At 46.2% G+C, this 24,278-nt stretch overlaps 1 pseudogene; it reads right to left on the reverse strand.

The window, feature by feature from the left end:
• Positions 1–11,097: 11,097 nt before the first annotated feature.
• On the reverse strand, positions 11,098–11,214 carry LOC136637351 (5S ribosomal RNA; annotated as a pseudogene).
• Between the last annotated feature and the right edge of the window lie 13,064 nt (positions 11,215–24,278).

Raw genomic sequence — 24,278 nt, forward strand, 5'->3', positions numbered from 1 at the left:
GGCTGCATTTTGCTCCAGGCGCTGGACTCCTATATAATGCCTCTTCTCGCAGCAGGCTGCTCGCTAACCATTCTTGCATGGCTGTTGCGAATGGATTAGCTACTTCAGGCTCGATTCCATTTAGGAATCTGAACACTTCTGACACCAATTTGCTTCTGGGAATAAAGGTTGATGTTTGCCTCCAGTGTTGTCTCTCAGGAGTTCCCCAGCAAGGAGGTAGCAGTAGGGATTGCTATTGCTTAATTGTAGCTAAAAACCCGGAAAATTACCATTGTGGTACAGGGGAGAGAGAGAGAGAGAGAGAGAGAGAGAGAGAGAGAGAGAGAGAGGCTGCACCAGTCCCTTCTGTCTCACATGAAAACATCCCAGTTGCTTTCCTCCTTCTTTCCTCTGTCACAATTCACGTGCTGGAGCTGCCTGTCAAGGACCGATCCCATTCCTCAGCAAACAAGCATGATTATCCCCTTAAGTCAATGGTTCCCGAACTGAGCCACAGAAACCAGCCAGGGCAGCCGTGGAATCCTGATGAAAAACCTGCTGCCCTACACAATATTGTAGCCCTTATAGGGTATTGAGAATAAAACGGCTAATATTATAATGCTGTTGTACAAATCGATGGTAAAGCCACACCTGGAGTATTGTGTCCCGTTCTGGTTGACACGTCTTGAAAAGGATGTATTGGAAATGGAAAAGGTGCAGAAGAGAGTGATCAAAATGATTACAGGACTGGGGCACCTCCCTTACGAGGAAAGGCGCTTGGGGTCTTCAGCCTAGTAAAGAGGCGCCTGAGGGGGGACATGATTCAGACATACAACATTATTCAAGAGATGGACAGAGTGGCAGGGGAATGTTCTTTTCCCTCTCACACAACACCAGAACCAGGAGACATTCATTCAAATTGAGTGTTGGGAGAATTAGGACAGACAAAAGAAAACATTTCTTTACCCAGCATGTAATTAGTCTGTGGAACTTCTTGCCACATGATGTGGTGATAGCATCTGGTTTGGATGCCTTTAAAAAGGGATTGGACAAATTTCTGGAGGAGAAGTTCATCAAGGGTTATAAGCCATGATGGGTATGTGCAACCTCCTGATTTTAGAAGTAGGCTACCTCAGAATGCCAGATGCGGGGGAGTGGCAGCAAAAATGCAAGTGTCTTGTTGTGTGCTTCCTGAGGCATGTGGTGCACCATTGTGAGATATAGGAAGCTGGACTAGATGGGCTTTTGGCCTGACCCAGCGGGGCTCTTCTTATGTTCTTATGTAGGGTCAGAGGATGGACCACCCGCAGCTGTATCTGACTATACAGACAGTCTATTCTCTGCTGTCTCTCGTGGTCTGTGGCACAGTGCTTGCTTGGCGAGATGCTGGCATTGAACATAGGCAATTTTTTTTTTCCTGAGACCACTTTTCAGGGTCTCAGAGACCACCTGTGGTCTACAGACTACAGGCTAACCAGGGATCTAACTTCATATTGTTGGAATTAACTGGCAATTCTACCTGAAGATGCCAAAAATTGAGCCTGGGTCTTGGTCATGCAAAGCACATGCTCTACCACTGAGCCGCAATCTGTCCCCAAATGAGTCATGAGGTTGTATTACTACAGTGAAGGAGAATCACCTATGTAGGTAAACCAGTGCATGACAGTGTAAGAGCACTCTGCAAGGCCTGGCATGTATCAAGTGTAGAAAACAATGCAGTGAGGATGGGAGAGGGAGCGGCCCTGAGCACCCTCCCACAAACCATGTTAGGCAACTCCTAGAACTTGAAACTATCAGAAGAAACAAGTTAAAACTTATTTGACTTGGAACTTGCTACCAGTCACACAGTTCCTCTGAAGGCAGCATTGGCAGCAGTAACTTTTCTAAGACTCATTCCAAAGGACTGAACCCATGTCATCCTTGTCTGGGGAAAAAAGCGTGTGACTCCTTCAGAAATCAAGCAGATATTTCCTGGGAACTAGGTAATTGCCCATCACTATGACGGGCAGGGTGTGGCGAAGGGAGAACTTGCATATTGCTAGGCCTTCTGGAAGAGCAGAGCATCCAACACTGCCCACGATGTGGTCCTGCTTGAGCCCCCTGCTGCTGTCACCTCCTCCCCCAAAGTTTAAAAAAAACAAAAAACTTGTGTGAACATTAGCTCACCCACACATAACATCTATGACAGGAGAAATGATAGAATTAGGCTGTAGGATCAGGACTCAGTCCCCATTAAGGCATGAAGTTCTTTGAGTTAGTGGCATAGCTAGAGGGGGTGCAAAGCGCTGAGTTTTGTGGGGAGCCTCACCACAGCATGCAAGCGGCCCCTCCCCTTCAGAGCCATTCTGGGCGGGGGGAGCAAAAGTGTCGACTAAAAAAAAGACAGTTGCGTGCAACAGCTACAGGCTAACATAGAAGGGCAGGTTCAAAACTCACCCACCCCTGCACCTACCTATGCTCCATTGCTTTAGAAGGAAATTGGCAACAGAACTCATTTATCAAGACATCTACCATCATCCTGCTGCATTTAGGCCCAACGTTCACATGCTCTTGAAATACAAAGGCAATGGGACCGAGAAAGAATAATGACCTGGAGGAAGTTCAGTCCACAAAAGGACCTCCACAGAAAATTCAGTGCCATCCTTACAGGCCAAAGAGTTCTCAGTATCATTTACTTCTCATTGTATGTCAGCTATCCTGCACCAGGAACTCATTCCTAACTACGTCGACTCTTATTAGTTAGTAATAACTAATAGTAATAATCAGGTCTATTATTAATAATCAGTTCTTTTATCATTATATTGGCCTTTCCTTCAACAGCATGTTGATCACAAATCAGATCTTGCTAACTTGACTCGCTACTGGAAGAGGTGCTAATTCTCCAGAAATGTCCTGGACATACCAGAGGAAGGTCAGGCAAATGAAAAGATTCCATGCACCTCTTTCATCTTTATCTTACAATTGTAATAAGAACCTCCACCCAACACATATCCGGAGGATTAATAACCGGTTTGGGTTAATAGCCTCCTGGTCTGTACTTTGGGCCATCAGTTCATCCTGACTAGTCATTAATCCCAAGGAAATGCCCTGCCATTCCATAAATAGCATCTCCCATCCAGGATATTTCTTTGGGGAACTAATGGCAAGCTGGAATTACTGCCCCGGGCAAATGTTCCAAGACGCTCGTTAATCTCCCAGAAATGCCAGCCAACTTTGATTGTTATTGTTTCATCCTTGTATGGACTAAAACAACCTTTAAGTGACCCAGACACAATGATTTTTCAGATGTTCCCATTTTTCTCCCTGCAGCCCAGACTTTTAATATCGAAACACGAAAAAAGTTCTGAACTCATTATTTGGTTTATGTTTCCCACACACCCTCCAGGGTATCATTCCACTGATGCTCTATTAACTGATCTTAACTGAGTTACCAACAGAGGGGTGTGAAATTACGAGTGGGAAGGTTGCCTCTGATGCAGGTATAAAATCTTTTCGATTTGTTCTACTATATCAAAATAATAGTACACTGAGCATTGATAAGAGATGGAATCACAACAGGAATATTTAGATCTCTGGCTCCATATTCTGCAGGCACCTGCTACTCTCCATCCTTTCTGAGCAAAGATCTAATGACCCAGCACTGCTTCTAGTTTGATGAGTTTAAATTGCATTGACAATCTATATCCCACCCTTACTGTAAGGACCTCGGGATAAAATGGAACATACTGCTGTTTGTGGAGCTACTGCGATAAACTACAACCTCACGTTTGGTCCCTGTCCCTTGTCTCCTCCTGGAAGGTTTGGTAAGGGAGAAACCAACTGTGGGGTCATCACATCCTGAGTGTTGAGTGTTGGGCGGGTTAGGACAGACAAAAGAAAATATTTCTTTACTCAGCGTGTGGTCGGTCTGTGGAACTCCTTGCCACAGGATGTGGTGATGGCGTCTAGCCTAGATGCCTTTAAAAGGGGATTGGACAAGTTTCTGGAGGAAAAATCCATTATGGGGTACAAGCCATGATGTGTATGCGCAACCTCCTGATTTTAGAAATGGGTTATGTCAGAATGCCAGATGCAAGGGAGGGTACCAGGATGAGGTCTCTTGTTATCTGGTGTGTTCCCTGGGGCATTTGGTGGGCCGCTGTGAGATACAGGAAGCTGGACTAGATGGGCCTATGGCCTGATCCAGTGGGGCTGTTCTTATGTTCTTAACTACAATTCCCAGGAGGCCTTGCAGGTCTTCTTGTTATCTGGTGTGTTCCCTGGGGCATTTGGTGGGCCGCTGTGAGATACAGGAAGCTGGACTAGATGGGCCTATGGCCTGATCCAGTGGGGCTGTTCTTATGTTCTTATCCCTTGTCCAGAAGCAGCTAATAATACGGAGTGGGGCCAAGGATGTAATGTGGCACATTATTTTTTTTTTACTAAATGTTATAAGACAAGAAAGGGAGAACTGGAAGCAGGGCCAGAGCTGCTGTGCGAGTTGAGCTTATCCCAGATCAACTTGAAAATTATCCGAGATCTCCCCCCCCCCAAAAAAAAAAAATAAGAAAGAACTCAAAGAATGAACTGAGCAAAGCAGTGAAGGGTCAGCTAAAATAAGGGCCCTTCCTCCTCCTCTTCCGAGCCATTCCAGGTGCTAGAGCAAAACAGAGCAGGGCCCAGTTTGACCAAATTGGCCAAACTGACCTAAAGCCAGCCCTGGGGCCAGTAGCGTAGCTACATCCTTTTCAGTCTTTATTACCCTACGTTGCATATACGCAACAGGGATCAAATGTGTACAGCTGTGGGCTGGGCAAAAATGGGGTTAATTTTGTGTGCAAAAGGCAAGCAGCACATTCTCATTTACTGCACATTTTCACTTCTTAACCCGTATATAATTGCAGAATTATATCCTGTCCTTCCAAAAATGAATTTCCCCCCAATTTTACCTTTGATGCACCTTTTTTAATTCATCCCCTTACTTCCTGATATTCAAATAGTGCAATCATCCAAAGTATGAAATAATCTGATGCTACAGAATAATTTTAATCAGAAACAATAAATTTTTTTTCCCAATTGAAAGACTTTGGGAACACACATTAATTACCATGTAATTTGAGTTAAGTTTTTTTTAAAGCCCTTACCTTAAACATGCAGCATTTTCTGCAAATCAAGTGTAATGAAAGGAAATTAGCAGCTATAAAAAAAACCATGCATATTGCACACAACAGACTTCATAAACGAGTTTGTTCTTTAAATAAAAAATAAAATCCTTTAGCACAACTGCCCAGGATTATTTAGAAAAGAGGATTAATGACAGCTGATTGTGCCTAAAAGGCATATAAAGGTATGAGATGTGATACTGATTGATAAACTGAAATGGTAGCTAATGCTTCACAAGCTAATAACCCACATTAATGCCTTTGTGTAGCTAAGAGAATATTAAAGTTTATGAAGCTGTTTTCTTTCTGCTGAGTCAGCTCATTGGCCTATAGCTCAATATTGTCTCTACCCTGATTGGAAGCAGCTCTTTCAGGTACCAAATGGGTCTTTCCAAGCCCTACTTGGAGACACCAAGAATTGAACCTGCGACAGTCTGTCTAAGACACATATTGAGTTATGGCCCTTCCCACTGAAAGTCTAAAAGATCACCAGGGTCTAGCTCCAGAGTTTGTTTGCATATCAACACTCATTCAGAGGGTCTATAAAAGAATGCTTTTGAAAAAGAGAATATCTGTGCATATATTGTGTCATTCTCTTACCACAAGTTTTCAAAAATCAGGCCTGGAATTGCGGTGGGAGGCTCTAGATGACCACAAGAAGCCTTGTGCCCAACTGTTTGCACGCATTAGAATGTATTGTCCCTGCGTACAAGCAAACTATACACATGTTAAGAGACACTTCTTCTGCTGGGCACTGGAGAGTTTATACAGGTCCAGCCTATTTATACACGAATTTTTTTATACGCGGATTTGACTCAACATGAATGGCCCCTGCAAATGAGAAGGAGTGTGCTGCTCCCTGGAGAAAGGGAGAAATGCATCCCTTTAAAATCAGTTTTAAAAACTGAACAGTCCTTTAACAATAGCGTTAATGAGAGAGAGAGAGAGAGAGAGAGAGAGAGAGAGAGAGGGCAGCTGGCTGACAATCCATCAATCCTTCTCTCTCCAGTGAGCCCCTCCCGTCCCCCTGAGCACATGAAAGGAAGGTGATCACTTTGCATTGGTGAAGGGAGGGGCTGAGTGAAGCACCTTTGTAAGCGCTTGGATTGTTGAATTGTCTTCTTAAGGACTCTTATCTTACATCACAAAGGTCATCAAGGCTGTTTTTAAATAACTGGAGCAAAGAAACGTTGTTTTTTTAAATTGATTTGCTATAGTGCGTTTTTGGCCATCCACGTGAGTGCTTGGAACGGAACCCATGCGAATAATGAATCTCAACCTGTATTTACAGTACATAGAGACTGTACAGGGCCAGCTTCAGGACTGGTGGGGCCCAATGTGGTGTGCTTGCATGAAGCCCGCCCACTAGGCAGCCACGGCAACTGTAGCTTCGGCAAGCCAGGTGCTTGTGGTGCTGTGCGCCAAGCATGGCACCCGAAAATAGTTGGTGGTGACATGATAACAGTGGCGTCACTAGGGTTTGCGTCACCTGGTGCGGGATGCCAGCGCGTCACCCCCCATGCAGTGGGCGGGACAATACCCCAGGTGGTGGGCATGGTGATGTACTAGCGCTCCGCCCCCACTGGTTTTTTGGCTGTACCTTTTGATAGAACAAAGATAGAACACATTCTGCATGAAATTACACATTGATTGATAGAACATGATGGTATTATTCCTCCAAAGTGTGATTTTAGTGATTTTGGTCACTAGTGGTGTCACACACACCCCCAGGTGTCAACTTACTAACACCCTATTGCAGCAGTTCTCAAACTTTTAGCACTGGGACCCACTTTTTAGAATGACAATCTGTCCAAGACCCACCAGAAGTGATGTCATGGTGGAAGTGACATCATCAGACAAATTAAAATAAATAAGTATAAATAATTAAAGTAAAACAAATAATTAAATAAGCAGAAGCCAGCCCTGGTCCACCAAGTGAATTTCCTCTGTAGCCTGCCTGCAGTAACCCCCCCTCCAAAATCAATAAGGTTTTCAGCACTACCCAGTGCCCAGTTCAATTTAAGAACTTCTGTTTAAACCAGATCACTGTCAGGATCCACCTGGCTTTGCAAGTCTCAAAAAGGTTCACTTTATCAGCTGAAGCCTCTGTTTTGATCCCTTTTAGTGGGGGGGTGCCGTCTGGAGCACTTGTTTAGCTCCAGATGCATAGGATCAGGACCATTCTGGTAGCCTTGCACTCTCCTTCACCTGATCTTCCACACCAGCCAAGGCATGTTTGCTTACTCGTGAGTAAACGCGACCATGAGGCTTAGTTTCGCTTTCCATAGGGCTCAATGCATTCATCTGCTTGGAGGGAGGAACTTCCTTCTCAGGTATTTTTGGGGGCTGCATTCATTGGATCAGGACCATTCTGGTGTCCTTGGATTCCTCTCAGCCTGCCCTTTCCAACGGACTAAGGCAAGTTCGCCTACTCACAAGTGAACACACGATACAGTTCACTTTCACTTTCCATTGGGATACATGCATTTTTTTGGTCTCCAGTTTTTTGGCCATAACTTTTGATAGAAAGGAGATATTCCACTCTGGTTTTTTGCATTGCATTCTGCTCAAAATTCCACATTCAACATGTGTGGAACATGTGTGGTATATAACATGATGAGGTTACTCCTAACCGCCGTGATTTTAGCGTGTCACCCAGGTGCGCGTCACCCGCCCCCCCCCCGTGCGCGTCACCAGGTGTGGCCCGCACCCCCTAGCGATGCCACTGCATGATAACATCACCACCAACTATTTCTGGGAAGCCCATTTCAGGCCAAACAGTCCCAGGGGAGGGTGAGCAAGCATGCACTCCACTAGCTGCGCTGTCCGCATATGCTGGCTGCAGCAGTGGGAGATTCGCCCGCTGCCCCAGTGCGAGGCCCCCCACAGAGTGGGCCCAATCGTATAACATAGGCCACATTGCCATAAGCCTGGCCCTGGCAGACTATTTTGAATCCGCCACCTAAAATGGGTGCTGGAAGCCTACTGCCGCAGTTGGCTGCCTCAGAGAGCGAAGGAAAGCCAAAGGTGGGGGCAGAGGATGAGCAGAATGGGGCAGGGAGAGGAAGGAACATGGGAGTTTCTGGGTGGGAGGGGGTGCAGATCTTGGCAGCTGAGTCACACACCAGATCCTAACCCCATTTCCTGTCCCGCAGAGAGTAGGGTACAATGTCATGACATAGGCTACAATGCCCTAAGGGTGGCCCTGACACTATACATATAGTCTAGTGCAGGGGTGTCCAAAGTTTTTGGCAGGAGGGCCACATCATCTCTCTGACACTGTGTCGGGGGCCAGGGAAAAAAAGAATTAATTTACATTTAAAATTTGAATAAATTTACATAAGTTTACATAAATGAATATATTAAAGATGAACTTATGTGAATGAATGAAGGTCTTGCAATAGCTCAGGGCCTATAAAAGGCCTTGCACAAAGCAAGGCTGGCCTTTCCTTTGCTGTCGCTGCTGCATCGCAGACATGAAAAAACAAGCAGGCAGTGGAGGGAGCCCTCATCCCACAGCTCACGCAAGAGGTCAAACAGTTGCCCTCACGCAGAGAGCAGTTGCGTCGGGCCAGTGTGGGCTCCAACAAATCTCTGGAGGGCCAGAGGCTCATTGGAGACTGGGGGCTCCCTGAGGGCCGCATTGAGAGGCCTCGAGGGCCGCAAGTGGCCCCAGGGCCAGGGTTTGGGCACCCCTGGTCTAGTGTACTGGGACATTAGGCATGCTGCCATACCCACCCTCATGTGCATTCACTGAACATATGACTGCTTCTTTGAAAAGTATTTATGTATTTATTTCCAAGTTTATACCCCACTTTATCTCCCTCACAGGCATTCAGTACTTAAGACAGAAGGCATGACTTAAAATTTAAAAGTAAATATTTTTCCAAGTAAGACTTTCCATGCTGCTAAATCAGTGGGAGGTTAATAGCATGTTGGTCTTAGAACCATCTCACTGATGGCTGTGGAAATAAGTCACAGTACCTGGAAAGCAGTAGTATGGCTAGAGAGGGTGCAAAGCACTAAGTTCTGCAGGGAGTCTTACCGCAACGTGCAAGTGGCCTCTCTCCTCCCCTTCGGAGTCATTTTGGGCGAGGGGAGCAAAACAGAGGCATGTGCCTCTGCTTTGCTCCCCCCACCAGGAATGGCTCAGAAGGGGAAAGGAAGGGGGTGCTTACATGCTGCGGTGAGGCTCTTTGCAGAACTTAGTGCTTTGCACCCCCTCTAGCTATGCCACTGCTGGAAAGTTCATAATTCTGCCATCATTCCAATGTAAAGGCAGCCTTGGATGTGCATCTACTATGTCAAAATCCATGGTATGTACTCAGGTACTCATCCAAAAGCTTCATGAAAGTAAAAGCCATTTCATACATTTCTTGTGCAAAAGCCAATGTGTGTCTACTCAGAAGTCAGTCCCATTGAGTTCAGTGGTCCATATTCTCAGGTAAGTATGCTTAGGATTTCAGCCTAAGTGGCAGGAAAACACTGGATGTACATTTGACAACAACCAATCCTGGTTCCTTAATGAATGAATCTGCACAATGAAATAAACGAACACATGTTACATTCACACCTTACATTTTATGTTGTACAGTTAAGGGCACAATCCTAACCCCTTATGTCAGTGCTTTCCAGCACTGACATAAGGGCAATGCAGCTCTGAGGTAAGGGAACAAACATTCCCTTACTTTGAGGAGGACTCAGTGAGTGACACCCAACTGCAAGATACAGCCCCTGTCCCATTGGTACCGCTATGCCAGTGCTGGAAAGCACTGACATAAGGGGTTAGGATTATGCCCTACAACATTCTGGCAATACATTTAAACATATTTTTAAACTGTAGGAAAAGACCCTAACATGCCATCAAGAAGCAGCCACAGGACCAACTCACAGGACTGTGATAAACTAAGATTGAGATGAGAATAAACCGAAACCTAACCTCAGGAGAGGGTGGGAAGGACATTTAAAAAATAAACTTGCATCCCTCACTCCTTTCGCGTGGGGAGTGCCCAAAAAGAGTTGGCTTGCTTCTAATTTCCTTGTAGCATTCAAGTTACGTAACCCAGCCTGTGTGTACTTGAGAGGCACAGGATCAGTCTTTATAGACTCTTCACCATGTATTTGCTCAGCTGTCACACCTGCTTGCTTTCGTACTCCATACCATCGTACAACCTGCAGGGTATGTGGGCAATTCTTCTTCCTCCAGTCGAATCAAAGAAGTAGCAAAGATTTCTCAAGAACCATAAGCACCTTGTCAACAGCAGCACACCCATGGCATTGCTCACTTCCTGTGAAGCCCGATGACACATGGCCCATTATCAGTTGCAACATGGGCTGTCTGAGCCATGGGACTTGGGAAAGGCTGAATGGCAGGAAATGGGATGATTGAAGGTCTAGATGTAGATGCAGAGGAAGGGGTTGCAGTCTTCTGTTACCACAGCCATTGACAGGATGATGTAGTAATTGTTCTCACCCTTCACATGCAGGGAAGTAAACTGTACTTCAGGGCTGTGATTTGGAGAGCTGACCTTGGAAAAAACACTGCAATGAAGTCAAAGCCTGTCTGCTACTCCTGGCAATAAATCATCTAGGCCTCCACTAATAGGAATCTCGGGGCAGAATGTGTCTGTAAACATAGAGCATACAGATACACCACGTGCATATGTAGTCCCTGTCATATATAGGCCCTCCCAGACTGTCATAATTAGGATTGTGTTTGAGTTCCAAACTGTTGCCCCTGGTAGGGTCAGGGAAGCAGAATCAAAGTAGGCAGAATTAAGACATAACTAGAGGTGTTCGTTTTCGTCAGTAGCAACATAAAAACACAAAACTGCATTTTGATGTTTAAGATATTTTCCAGAAATTAAAATAGATTTCTAGTGAGAAATAATACTGTGGCCACATCTGCTGATGCTATATCACCCATATCACTTACACTTGTGGTTGGCAACCTTCAGTCTCGAAAGACTATGGTATAAGCCTACAGCACCCGGTGTTCCCAGGCAGTCTCCCATCCAAGTACTAACCAGGCCTGACCCTGCTTAGCTTCTGAGATCAGACGAGATCGGGCATGTGCAGGGTAACAGTTGCTGTCACTTCTAAAGTGTTTAAAATTAAGGCAGTTGTGTTGGCCTCCCTATGGCAGATCCAGGCCTGGCAGGGTAAGTTTGCATCAGCTGAGCTTGGCTGAAACAGGGGTCAGGGGGGGCATGAGGAGGGGGGCAGAGGGGTGGGGAGGAGGCGTTTTGGGGTGGGGGAGGGCATGCAGCAGGCATTCCCGGGGGCGGGTGGATGGGGAGTGGGAGGTTGGGCCAAGATCCAGTGGTTATGCTGGATCCTGACCCCGTTTCTGAGCTTCTGGCTGCTCCATTCTACTTGGATCTGCGCCACCTCCTGAGATGGCGTAAATCCTAGTAGACCCATTGGGGCCAGTGCAGCACGACACAGGGTAAGGGGAAAGTTTTCCCTTTGCCTGGGGTTGCACCGATTCTGGCCCCAAACACGCGCTGGATGCAGCACAGGCCTACTGGCCTGCCTGCCCCAGCACGTTAGGATTGCGCCCTTAGTCATTATGACAGACATTTCACTAATGCCCCACACAAGTTAAGCCACCTTATAGTGAGTCAGACTTGGTCTAGCTATATCTGCATTCTAGCCAGCATTGACTTCCCAAGGCCTTGACTTTCCCAGTAATTCTACCTGCAATCCTATTAACCAGAGATGGGGGGAGTTAAACCCGTGATTGAACTTGGGAATTAAACTTGTGACCAATGGCTCCTTCTCCAGTTAACATAACTGGCTGTGGTCATTGTTGTTTACAGCATAAGCCAGTGGTTCTCAAACCTTTTAGCAATGGGACCCACTTTTTAGAATGACAATCTGTCAGGACCCACCGTAAGTGAAATCACCAAGCAGGAAAATTTTTAATATCCCCCATAGGACAAAATCTCATTAAGCAAGTAAGGGCGCAATCCTAACCAACTTTCCAGCACTGGCACAGCTGGGCTGCATCCTGCAGTTGGGGGGAAGTCACGGAGGCCTCCTCAAGGCATGGCAATGTTTGTTCCCTTATCTCAAAGCTGCATTACCCTTAAGTCAAAGCTGGAAAGTGGGTTAGGATTGCGCCCTAAGTGAATTAAAAGTTTACAATAAGTTTAAAAATGTATTTACAATAAAGAAGGACTCTCCTAACCCACCCAAGCTCTGTTCTATTTTTAAAAAATTCTCCAAACATCCCAAAGGCAGCAATCCTATCCAGTCTTACCTGGAAGTAAACCCCATTAACTGTTAAAAGCATATACAGCACATAGCAGCCTGTTAAAAGTGCAGGTCTCTAACATTTCCCCAAATGCAGTCACATACCATGGTAGCATCAAGTCTAATGTATTAAAAATAAAATACACATTGAAATGAATGGTGGCCCATCTGAAATTGGCTCGCGACCCACCTAGTGGGTCCCAACCCATAGTTTGAGAAACACTTTTGCATGGATTAAAATGTATTCCACCCTCCATACCACCCACCACCTCACTCAGTGCACAATCCTATGCATTTCTACTCAGAAGTAAGTCCCATTATCTTCAGTGGGGCTTACTCTCATGAAATTGTGCATAGGATTGTAGCCTCAGTCTTTATTATTAAAACTTCTTTCTGGGGGGAGAATTATCTTCTGTACTGTTTCATAGTTAAAGCAATCCCATTCCAAAGACTTGGGTGGGTGACAACATGTGAAAACATATGTATAAGCAACTCCATTTAAAGTGTAATCAACAGAACCTAACAGATCCTGAAACATTTTCCACCAGACCCTTTTTTTTTTTCCCTTAGCCTCCCAAAAGCCAGCCTTAAGAGCAAAGTCTAATTAACTTTTCTGAAAGATACTCTGTGGCTTTGGAAAAAAATGTCCAAGGGACCAGAGTTCCAGAACTGCAAATGCCCCTCTTGAAGCACATGTGATGTTCTAAGTTGGCATGCTAATAACACATTTGACCCCATTCGCATGGCTGAATTCATTCTGGTCTATCCGCACAGCAAAGTATGGGGTATAAATAGGCAAAGGCTTCTGTTTAAAATCCTTCAGCCCCAACCCAGTGTGAGTTCATGGATAGATTTTTTTTTCCCATACATCAGCTGTCATTCTCAATAGTCGAGGATAATGTAGAGCGTCTGGGAGAGGCTTTTAATGCACAAAACAGAGTCCTCCTTTCAAGATGACCTTGGAATTTATATTAACACTTTGATCACCTTCCTGACTGTGATGTGACATGATTCCATTACCATGCATAACTTCTTGGCTTTTAGCTGGAATACCGAGGGCGCAAGTTGTGCTTCTCAGGGATTTCTGAAGTAATTTATGTGGAAAGGTAGTCTTTTAAAAAAAATCTTTTAAGTGGTTAAATTGTACTAATTCAATTTATGGCTCAGGCTTCATTGGGCAGCTCTGCTCCCCAGACCCTCTGTTAGGTAACTGTTTTGTAGCAGCAGCAGAGATTTGATGAGTTATTAGCAACGTAATACATGGCCTTAGGGTTAATGGTGAACTGTCCAATCACCGACCTGAGTTTCATCTTCATGGTTTAGCTTGCTAACTTTGGAACACTTTAAGGCCAAACGAGACATGAGGTCAGAGGTTCACATCTGGAGAGTCTAAAGTATTTTTTTTTCTTCTCAAAAATAGTCAGACACCCCTCCTCCCCTTGAATTATAACTGTGCTGTGTGGGAGGGGGTCCTTTCTAGCCCTTTCCCAGGGCCCATGAAAGGGGGGGGGGGGGTAAAGGGTGTAATTTGTACCCAGGCCCAGGGTCAAAAAGGGGGCCCAAGAGCCAACGGAGGGGGCCCAGAAATTTCCTGGCCTCTTATACTCGGACTCGCTGCCCATGTGGGATGCTGGGGGCACTACTGTGTGCATGGTAGAGGATGCTACCACAAGCCATATGCACTGGCCCAAGGAATGCATACATAATACTCCTCAAGACAGTGCCATATCTGGGAAGAAACAAAAGTTTGGTGTCATCTGCAAACTTGGCCACCTCGCTGCTCGGCCCTGCCTCCAGGTCATTTATGAACACATTGGAAAGTACAGGTCCCAGGACAGATCCTTGGGACACTCCACTTTCCACCTCTCTTCATTGTGAAAACTGCCCACTGACACCCACTCTCTGTTTCCTGGACCTCAACCAGTTCCTAATCCAGGAGAGGACCTGCCCTCTAATTCCCTGACTGTGGAGTTTTCTCAGCAGCCTGTGGTGAGGGACCATGTCAAACGCCTTCTGAAAGTCCAGATATATAATGTCCACGGGTTCTCCCGCATCCACATGCCTGTTGACCTTTTCAAAGAATTCTAAAAGGTTCGTGAGGCAAGACTTACCCTTACAAAAGCCATGTTGATTCTCCCTCAGCAAGGCTTGTTCGTCTATGTGTTTTGAGGTTCTATCTTTGATGAGGCATTCCACCATCTTACCCGGTATAGATGTTAGGCTGACTGGCCTATAGTTCCTGGGTTGTCGTCCCCCCCTTCCCTTTGCATATTTTAGTCAAGAGATCAGCAACTTCATTCTTCAATTCCTTAATAACTCTTGGATGGATGCCATCAGGGCCCGGTGACTCATTGATCTTTAATTTGTCAATTAGGTCTGAAACATCTCTTTTAACCTCTATCCGACTTAATACTTTGGTCAGGAGGGGCTGATCGGGCAGCATTATCTGCCCGAGGTCTTCTGCCATGAAGACAGATGCAAAGAACTCATTTAATTTATCTGCCCTTCTTCCTTTGTGGTATACACTTCTCCTGGGCTTCTATTACTGTTGCTTTAAACAGCTTCCACGCACTCTGGAGAGATTGGACCTTCTTTACCTTCCCTTTCAATTTCTTCCTAACTAGCCTCCTCATTGAGGGAAGTCCACCCTTCGGAAGTCAAGTGTTTTTGTGTTAGATTTGACACTTTCCCCCCCCCCCCCGACTTGCATGGTGAAACTAATTGCAGCATGGTCACTGTTCCCCAATGGCTCAGTAACATTTACCTTTCTAACCAGGTCCCAAGTGCCACACAATCCAGAGTCGCCTGTCCTCTGGTGGGCTCCATGATTATTTGCTCTAAAGCACAGTCATTTAGCATGTCTAGAAAACCGGTTTCTCTTTCATGACCAGAGAATGAATTGACCCAGTCAATGTGAGGATAATTGAACCCTCCCATGATTACAACCCTGTCCCTCCTCAACACCTGCCTGTTCTGTTTCCTCATTTCAAGATCGCCTTCCGGTTTCGGGTCTGGAGGACGATAGTACGCCCCCATCGCTTCTCGAACCTGGTAATTTAACCCACAGCGATTCTATGGTGGAGTCAGACCCACCTTCAATCTTTACCATGGAAGAGTGTATAAGGAGCACAGCTGCAGAAGTAAGTTTTAATACACAAAGGACACTTTCTATTCTAGTGTGTGCCTAAATACGATGATGCTAATTTTCTGTATTGAAAGGATTTTAGAGAGACTTTGGAGTGTATTTGGTTTTCCATATTACTGTATCTAGCTGCTAATGCCACACTGATAGGTAGACCTGGGCTCCACATTGGAAAGTCAAATAGACCTGGACTCCAAAGACAATTCTAGCTGTTGCCACCCTCCCCCCCTCTGTTTTGCCCCTCACTTTGGGAAGGGGCCAACAAGAAACTTTGTACTTCCTGATAAAATTCTTCTCAGAGGCCCTGACCTTCCCCCTGTGCCATAACCCCAATCGAAACTGCCTCCTGAAGTCGCTATTAGTCATGTGGGGGGGGGGGGAAGCATACAATTATGCCCATAAATTTTCCCTTCCACAGCTAACAGTCACTTCAAGGTGTGGTTTGGATTGGGCTGGGATCCCTTTTCTCAAACCACCCTCCAGTTCCTGCTAGTTGAGAAAGATTACAGTGTTAAGAGCTCCCACAGAGCTCCCATATTACAGACACATATTACAACACAGAGCTCCCATATTACATTTAGCCCACGAGCAGGAGAGAAAGGCATACCTCTCTCCCATCATTGCTCTCCTGTAGCTGGTACTCAGAGGTAGCACATAGCCACCATGACTTGCACCGAAGTCATAGCCATCGGTAGACTTGCCCTCCATGACTTTGTCCAATACACTTTCAAAGCCATCCCAGCTAGAGACCATCACCACATCTTGCAAAAGTATCTCCTTTTGCTCCTACTAAATCTCCTGCCAGTCTGTTTCATTGGATGAAACACATCCACAACTTTCAGCCCAATCCTATCCCCAAACAGTCCATAGCATGCAGCCCTACCAATGGAGTGTGCGCTGCATGTGATGGTGGTGGTGGGAGGGGGTGAATCAGATGGTCCATGAGAGGCAAGTAAAAACATATTTATTTGAGGCCAATGGATCTCCTCATACATATGCCAGCTATTTTGCTGGTATAAGTCCAAGGAGAGGAAGGGGGCAAGAAGGAGGAAGAAGGAGTCCAAGGAGAGGAAGGGGGCAGGTCAGGACTAGGAACTCGGGCTATGATCTGGCATACACACCTGCCACTGAGATCCGTCCTCTCCTGTCCTTGAACCACTCCCCAACCTGGGTAGGGTAGTGGGTAGTTTGACCCACTCCCCAACCTAATTGACCACGGAACCGCCCGCAAACTGCCATCTCCATCATTTTACCTCCAACAGCATAGCGTCCAGACAGTTCTGCTGCATGCATGGAGCCTCTGGTCAGTTATGTGTTGTTGTTTTTTTTCTATTATACCTCTAACAAAAAGAGGGAATACCATTTTGGCTTTCAAATCAATGGAGGAAAGGCTACTGCGGAGCAAATGGACACACAATACAACAACCGTCAGCAGTGCGTTTTAAGAAAGCTCAGACAGTGATCTGTGGTATGAGAAAAAGGTTGTCACAAGTGCGACCACCCCCATTTTGATCTATGAATTAAACGCAGTATGTGTTGCTGGAGGGTATTTATTGCCACAGTTTAAAAGATCAGAGAGTTTTTAAAAAATGAAACTGACGATATCAAGGTATGCGTGCCTGGAATATTGCTGAAGGAGCTGGTTCCCCAGAGCCCTCTTGTTACTTTGGCCCCACTGAGAGGGCAAAGGGAGCACCTCAGATGAAATGGCAATCAATTGCATGGTCTCTGTTTTAAAAGCAAGGTTGATGGCAAATACAGTCCAGTGAAATTGCACCTTCCGCATATCTGGTCCCTTTTCTTTCTGTCGTAATGGACAAACCATGACATGATCACATTTCCGCTCTGCTCAGTGAGGCCAGGGCAATGGTTTTTTTTTTTATTTTAACAATAGAGGCTTATGAGGCAGCATATGGAAAACTGGATAAGGAAATGCACTGAGATCTGCCTCCAGCTGCAAGAAGTATTCTGAACCCATTATCCAGTAGCACAGGCAGTCAAGCAATGTGTTACTTGTGAACAGATCAATCAGATGTGCCTCTTTGACTGCTGTACCATTAATATGCCAGGCTCAAGCAGCAGCAAACATCCCTGTACGTAAGCTGTACACTGCAATTGTCCTTGTTCATTGAGGGCAGGCTCTGTTTTCTGGTTTCTACCTGTTTGTCCCTATCTTCGTCTATTGGGTACGTCTTGTCAACATTTTGCTAGTTGTGGAAGCTGTCGTTTTTGAGACGACAGGTCAGTGGCGTAGCTAGAGGGGGTGCAAAGCACTAGTCCCACCTCCGTTTTGCTCTCATGGCCTGGAATGATTCCAAAAGGGAGGGGAAGGAGCCACTTACACAGCGCATTCAGTTACCTGCAAAACCAGGTGCTTTGCACCCCCTCTAGCTACACCAGTGGGTCAAGGTCCACCCTGCCAGTCTCTATAGTAGGAGTGGCCAAACTTGCTTCATGTAAGAGCCACATACGATTAACTCTGAGAGTCTGAGATGTTTGAGAGCCACAAGAGAGATGTCTGAGAGCTGCAATATTTAAGAAGCCTTTAAATTCTTAAATATATTTACTCATCGTGAACATTAAGCTTACATTTTAATCCAGTGTCTCACAAGCCACAGTTTGGCCACTCCTGTTTGGCCACAGTTTGGCCACTCCACAGTTTGGCCACTCCTGATCTATACTTTAAATATATGAGTGGAGAATGAAAACCATCACAGCAGCTGTGCATGAAGGTTCATGAAAGCTTGAGTGGTGTGGTGGTTAGAGTATTGGGCTAGGAAACAAGGATTTGAATTCTCAGTTGGCCACAATGCTCCATAGGAGACCTCAGGCCTGTTCAAAGAAGAACAAAAGATAAGTCCTGCTGGATCAGGCCAAAGATCCATTGAGCTTAGTATCATGTTTCCCACAGTGGCCCACCAGTTGCCTCTGGGAAGCCCACAAACACAAAAGGACCCTTCTCTCCCACCATTGCTCCCCTGCAAGATATTCAGAAGCACTTCCTGCATTACAATCTCTGCGCATGAACTGGAGGTTGTCCATGACTTTGTGTACCTTGGCTCAACGATCTCCGACACTCTTTCTCTCGATACCGAGCTAAACAAGTGCATCGGTAAAGCAGCTACCACATTTTTCAGACTCACAAAGAGAGTCTGGTCCAACCAGAAGCTGACGGAACATACCAAGATCCAAGTCTACAGAGCTTGCGTCCTGAGTACACTTCTGTACTGCAGCAAGTCATGGACTCTTCGCTCACAACAGGAGAGGAAACTGAACGCTTTCCACATGCGCTGCCTCCGACGCATCTTCGGCATCACCTGGCAGGACAAAGTTCCAAACAACACAGTCCTGGAACATGCTGGAATCCCTAGCATGTATGCACTGCTGAAATAGAGACGCCTGCGTTGGCTCAGTCATGTCGTGAGAATGGATGATGGGCGGATCCCAAAGGATCTCCTCTATGGTGAACTCGTGCAAGGAAAGCGCCCTACAGGTAGACCACAGCTGCGATACAAGGACATCTGCAAGAGGGATCTGAAGGCCTTAGGAGTGGACCTCAACAGGTGGGAAACCCTGGCCTCTGAGCGGCCCACTTGGAGGCAGGCTGTGCAGCATGGCCTTTCCCAGTTTGAAGAGACACTTGGCCAACAGTCTGAGGCAAAGAGGCAAAGAAGGAAGGCCCATAGCCAGGGAGACAGACCAGGGACTTCCACTTCCACTTCCACTTGCTCCCAGAGTGGAAGGGATTGTCACTCCCAAATTGGCCTTTTCAGCCACACTAGACGCTGTTCCAGAACCACCATTCAGAGCGCGATACCATAGTCTTTCGAGACTGAAGGTTGCCAACAACATTGCTATAAAAACTGGTGCATAACCACCATGAGTAAAAGTCATTGCTCGACCTGATTTTCATGAATTTGTTAATCCATTTTTAAGGCCATCCCCACTAGAAGCCATCACCACATCTTGCAATAATGAATTCCACAGGCTAATGACATGCTGCTAATAGATGGATTATCTCAGCCCAGTCACAGGGTGGAGTCATGTGCAGTGCCTTGGGCTCCTCGGAGGAAGGGCGGGATGAAAACATTGAGTTTTATTTTGAAGCGTTGATAGCATGTTTGAGGACAAATGTCTTCCTACCATATCTTCAACCGAAAGAAGCCAACACCACTCTTGGCACTTAAATCAGTGTAGAGCAAACGGAGACAAAGTCACGCAGACTGCAGCAGGGAAAGCAGAGCCCTCAGCAATGTGTGGTGGGGGTGAAGAAGGAGTGCCCTGCTGAATATGGGATCTGGAGTACAATGGAGTGTTCCTGTTCACATCTGTGAAATATTGGAGGGTTCAACATCACTTTGCTTGAGCCTCAATAAACAGCACGGATAGTCGTCCCTCCTTGTCTTTCTGGCAGTCTTTTAGATAACTGAGAGAGCTGTCAGACAATCCCCCCTGCAGCATTTCCTGAACCTAATACCACAGCAGAGCAAAAGGCGACAGGGAGGTTCCCAGAGAACTTGGGACCTCGTAAAGCAGGAAGGGGCAAGGTGACCTGGCTCTTAGGACACGGTTTGGAGTGTGCTGCGTGTCAGGTTGTTCCCAACCCTGCCCAGATCATCACATCAGACAGATTTATTTATTTATTGCCAATATTTATCTTCAGAAGTTCTCAGGGAAGATTAGCAATGGAATGAGAAGAGATTTCCCTTTCCCGAATGGGCTCGTAGCCTAATAAAACAGAGACACAGCAAAGGAAGGAGAGGCAAGTGAAGGCAGGAAAATGCAGAGGGAGAACTGGCGATGATTTGAATGATGTGTTCATAGGCTTCGGGTCAAACTAATGCAACTTCTTTTTTTTTTCCTTTTGCAAAGAGCGTGTTAGAAAACTACAGCTGGGGGACAGGGGGGCCTAAAGTAAACCCCAACCTGCTCTTGATCCCAATCAGTGGCATAGCTAGAGGGGGTGCAAGGCACTATGGTAGGTTTGGCAGGCACCTAAACTCTCAGTGTAAGCGGCCCCCTCCCCTTCAGAGCCATTCCGGACAGTGGGAGCAAAACGTATTCGCCTCTGTTTTGCTCCCACTGCCTGGAAATCCTCTAAAGGGGAGGAGAAGGGACTGCTTGCTCCCTGCAAAACTTAGTGCCTTACAGCCCCTCCAGCTATGCCACTGAGCCAGGCAAAGCTTCTCGCAAGCCGGGCAGCTAGAATGGGGGTAGGGAAGGAGGTGGGGATAATTTTCCTGACAGATTGAAAGCGTGGCCTTCCTCACTGCCCCCCAACCCAATTCCAAACTCACGGTACTAGCCTGGGTTATACTAGCCAGGTAGGTTTTCATGCACCTGGGACAGTTCTCCCATCACACATCCAAATAAAAGAAATAAAAATGTAGTCAGACAACATCACCCACAAACTTAAAAAACAGAACAAAACTTGAAAGGGGATACGTTGCCTGCCTGCTCGCTTTGCAAACCATCTCCAAGTTTCTGTTTGAATATTCCAACCAAAAAAAAAAAAAAAAGGTCACGCAAGACTTACTGCATCTAAAGTTACTTTTGACTTTCCAGTCTGCAAATTTACAATTCAACACACTCCACGATTCCTCTTCATGCCAGCTATAAAAGGCCCAAGTAATTTAACTAAAACTGAATTGAATGGGTGGAAGACAGCGGGAGGTGAGGTGCCCGGAACATCAAGAAGTTGTCCTCCCCAGGGCGGTTGGATTTGGAACATCCTCTCCCATCATTTTTCAAGAGATTAGCCACCACAGGGTTTTGCTTGTGTGCTTTCCGTCCCAGACCTTCCTTGGAACAAATGGAACAGCAAGCAAGAGGAATGTCTTCCCTCTAAGACTGAAGCAGCTCCCAAAGCTGAAAGCCTTTCTTGGGTGAGCTGGCTGACTCAGCTCTGGCACACTGAGCAGGCAGCAGGGAGACTGCAGCTAGACTGTCTCGGGTCATCATCATAGCCTCCGCTGGGCACAATTACTCCATCTATCAGCAGAGGACAAGAAAAACCAAGCGATTGGTACAAGACCCCCAATTTATTTATTTTTGCATTGCAGTATTTATATACCTCTGGCCTCTGAGTGGCCCGCTTGGAGGCAGGCTGTGCAGCATGGCCTTTCCCAGTTTGAAGAGACACTTGGCCAACAGTCTGAGGCAAAGAGGCAAAGAAGGAAGGCCCATAGCCAGGGAGACAGACCAGGGACAGACTGCACTTGCTCCCAGTGTGGAAGGGATTGTCACTCCCGAATCGGCCTTTTCAGCCACACTAGACGCTGTTCCACAACCACCATTCAGAGCGCGATACCAGAGTCTTTTGAGACTGAAGGTTGCCAACAACAACAACATTTATATACCACCTTTCTCATAGACACATAGACTCAAGTCTCATAGACAGGCTAACCATAAGCCCCATTTTTTAAAAAAAATTGTTTTTTTTACAAGTGTTATTCTATGAGAAAAAGTCATAGAACTTTCCATTTCTCCAGATGGTTCCCTTTATGGTGCAATCATCATCCCGGTTGCACAGCTCATGAGCATTCCAAGATTCCACAGATAGCTACAAAACACACCCCAGGCTGGTTCTGAGGGTATTCTCCTTTTCTTACCTGTCCACATTCTCTAGGCCAGCAGCTTCTGCTCACCCATCCAGGGTTAAACCCAAGCTGATCTTGCTTAGCTTTTTCAGGCAAGGCAGCACCTCAACCTCCAGACCACACCTCTGGTCCTGGCAGTGGTTCATGTGCACCTTCATCATCCTGCCACCTAGGTCCACAGGCACATGTGCAGAATCTGCTGCTGGGAGCATGCCTGTGTGGGCAGGATAGACAGAACTCTTAGGGACCATAATCCCACTGAACTGAGAGGTTTTTTCTTGTCTGTTCTCTTACTGTGCCACGGTACTGCAGGCCCAGGGGGAAAACAGAGACAGAGGGCAGGAGGGGAAATGAAACTGAGAGGTGGCAGGCAAGCAAGTAGGTCAGGTGGAATGGTGCCTGTGGTGACATAAGAACATAAGAATATAAGAACATAAGAACAGCCCCACTGGATCAGGCCAGAGGCCCATCTAGTCCAGCTTCCTGTATCTCACAGCGGCCCACCAAATGCCCCAGGGAGCACACCAGACAACAAGAAGACCTGCAAGGCCTCCTGGGAATTGTAGTTAAGAACATAAGAACAGCCCCACTGGTTCAGGCCATAGGCCCATCTAGTCCAGCTTCCTGTATCTCACAGCAGCCCACCAAATACCCCAGGGAGCACACCCGATAACAAGAGACCTCATCCTGGTGCCCTCCCTTGCATCTGGCCTTCTGACATAGCCCATTTCTAAAATCAGGAGGTTGCACACACACATCATGGCTTGTAACCCGTAATGGATTTCTCCTCCAGAAACTTGTCCAATCCCTTTTTAAAGGCGTCCAGGCCAGATGCCGTCACCACATCCTGTGGCAAGGAGTTCCACAGACCAACCACACGCTGTGTAAAGAAATATTTTCTCTTGTCTGTTCTAACTCTCCCAACACTCAATTTTAGTGGATGTCCCCTGGTTCTGGTGTTATGTGACTGTGCTACCTCCCTGCCATCACCACCTGAAGCAGCTATCTCACCTTGTATCATGGCAGGAATGGCTCCAACTGCACATTACAGTAGTCAAGCTTGCTTAGCCTTTGCTTGGCATTTCAGGAACTATAATCTTACCTAGATGTGTATCCACCTGTAGCCCAACTCTGTCATCAAGCACATCTCAGATGGTGTCATACATTTTTGATATACACCACATGAAATTCAGCTCAGATGGAGACAGGCGGAAGTTCTACTTGCTCTCTTTCAGATGTTCTAGCCTCCCAATCAAGCAGCCATCATTAAAACATCGTGACAGTTCAGTGGGCTGCATCTGTGAAAATGTTTCACTATGTAGTCTAACCTGAACAGTTGCATTTGTTTTCCATTAGCATCCTTTGAAAGAAAAGGATAACACCAGAACCAGGGGACATCCACTAAAATTGAGTGTTGGGAGAGTGAGGACAGACAAAAGAAAATATTTCTTTACCGAGTGTGTAATTAGTCTGTGGAACTTCTTGCCACCGGAAGCAGTGATGGCATCTTGCCTAGAGACCTTTAAGAGGGGACTGGACAAATTTCTGAAGGAGATGTTCATCACGGGTTACAAGTCAGGGTAGGTATGTGCAAGCTCCTGGTTTTAGAGGTAGGGTAGGGTAGGGTAGATGCAGAGGAGGGTACCAGGATGCAGGTTGTGTCTTGTTGTCTTGTGTGCTCCCTGAAGCATTTGGTGGCCACTGTGAGATACAGGAAGCTGGACTAGATGAGCCTATGGCCTGATCCAGAGGGGCTGTTCTTATGCAGTAACATTTCTAAAATGAATTCTGGAAATGAAGCACGTACAATTTAGTGCAGTTTTCGATTCTTTCTGGTTATTTGCATCTCTCCTCCCTCCCCACATCATTGCTACATATTGATGCACAGGTGTGTGTTGATTAAGAAGCACACAAAAAGAATCCTTATACAACCTTATGTACATCAATATTTTTTTTTCTTTTGCAGAGTTTCATCAGTCCACATGTATGTTGTGCTTGTAATGTAGGCAGTGGGAGGGAATGCCACAGCATAACTATATAGGCACATATGAAAAACAGAAGAGTGGAGAATTCCTAGTGTATCAGTTTCACTTTGGAAACAAGATCAGGTAATTCATAATCCAAAACTTTGGAGAGTTTTGGAAGGATCCCTACTTTTAA

The sequence above is a fragment of the Tiliqua scincoides genome, chromosome 1 (assembly GCF_035046505.1).
Source record: "Tiliqua scincoides isolate rTilSci1 chromosome 1, rTilSci1.hap2, whole genome shotgun sequence".
NCBI classification, from domain to species: domain Eukaryota; kingdom Metazoa; phylum Chordata; class Lepidosauria; order Squamata; family Scincidae; genus Tiliqua; species Tiliqua scincoides.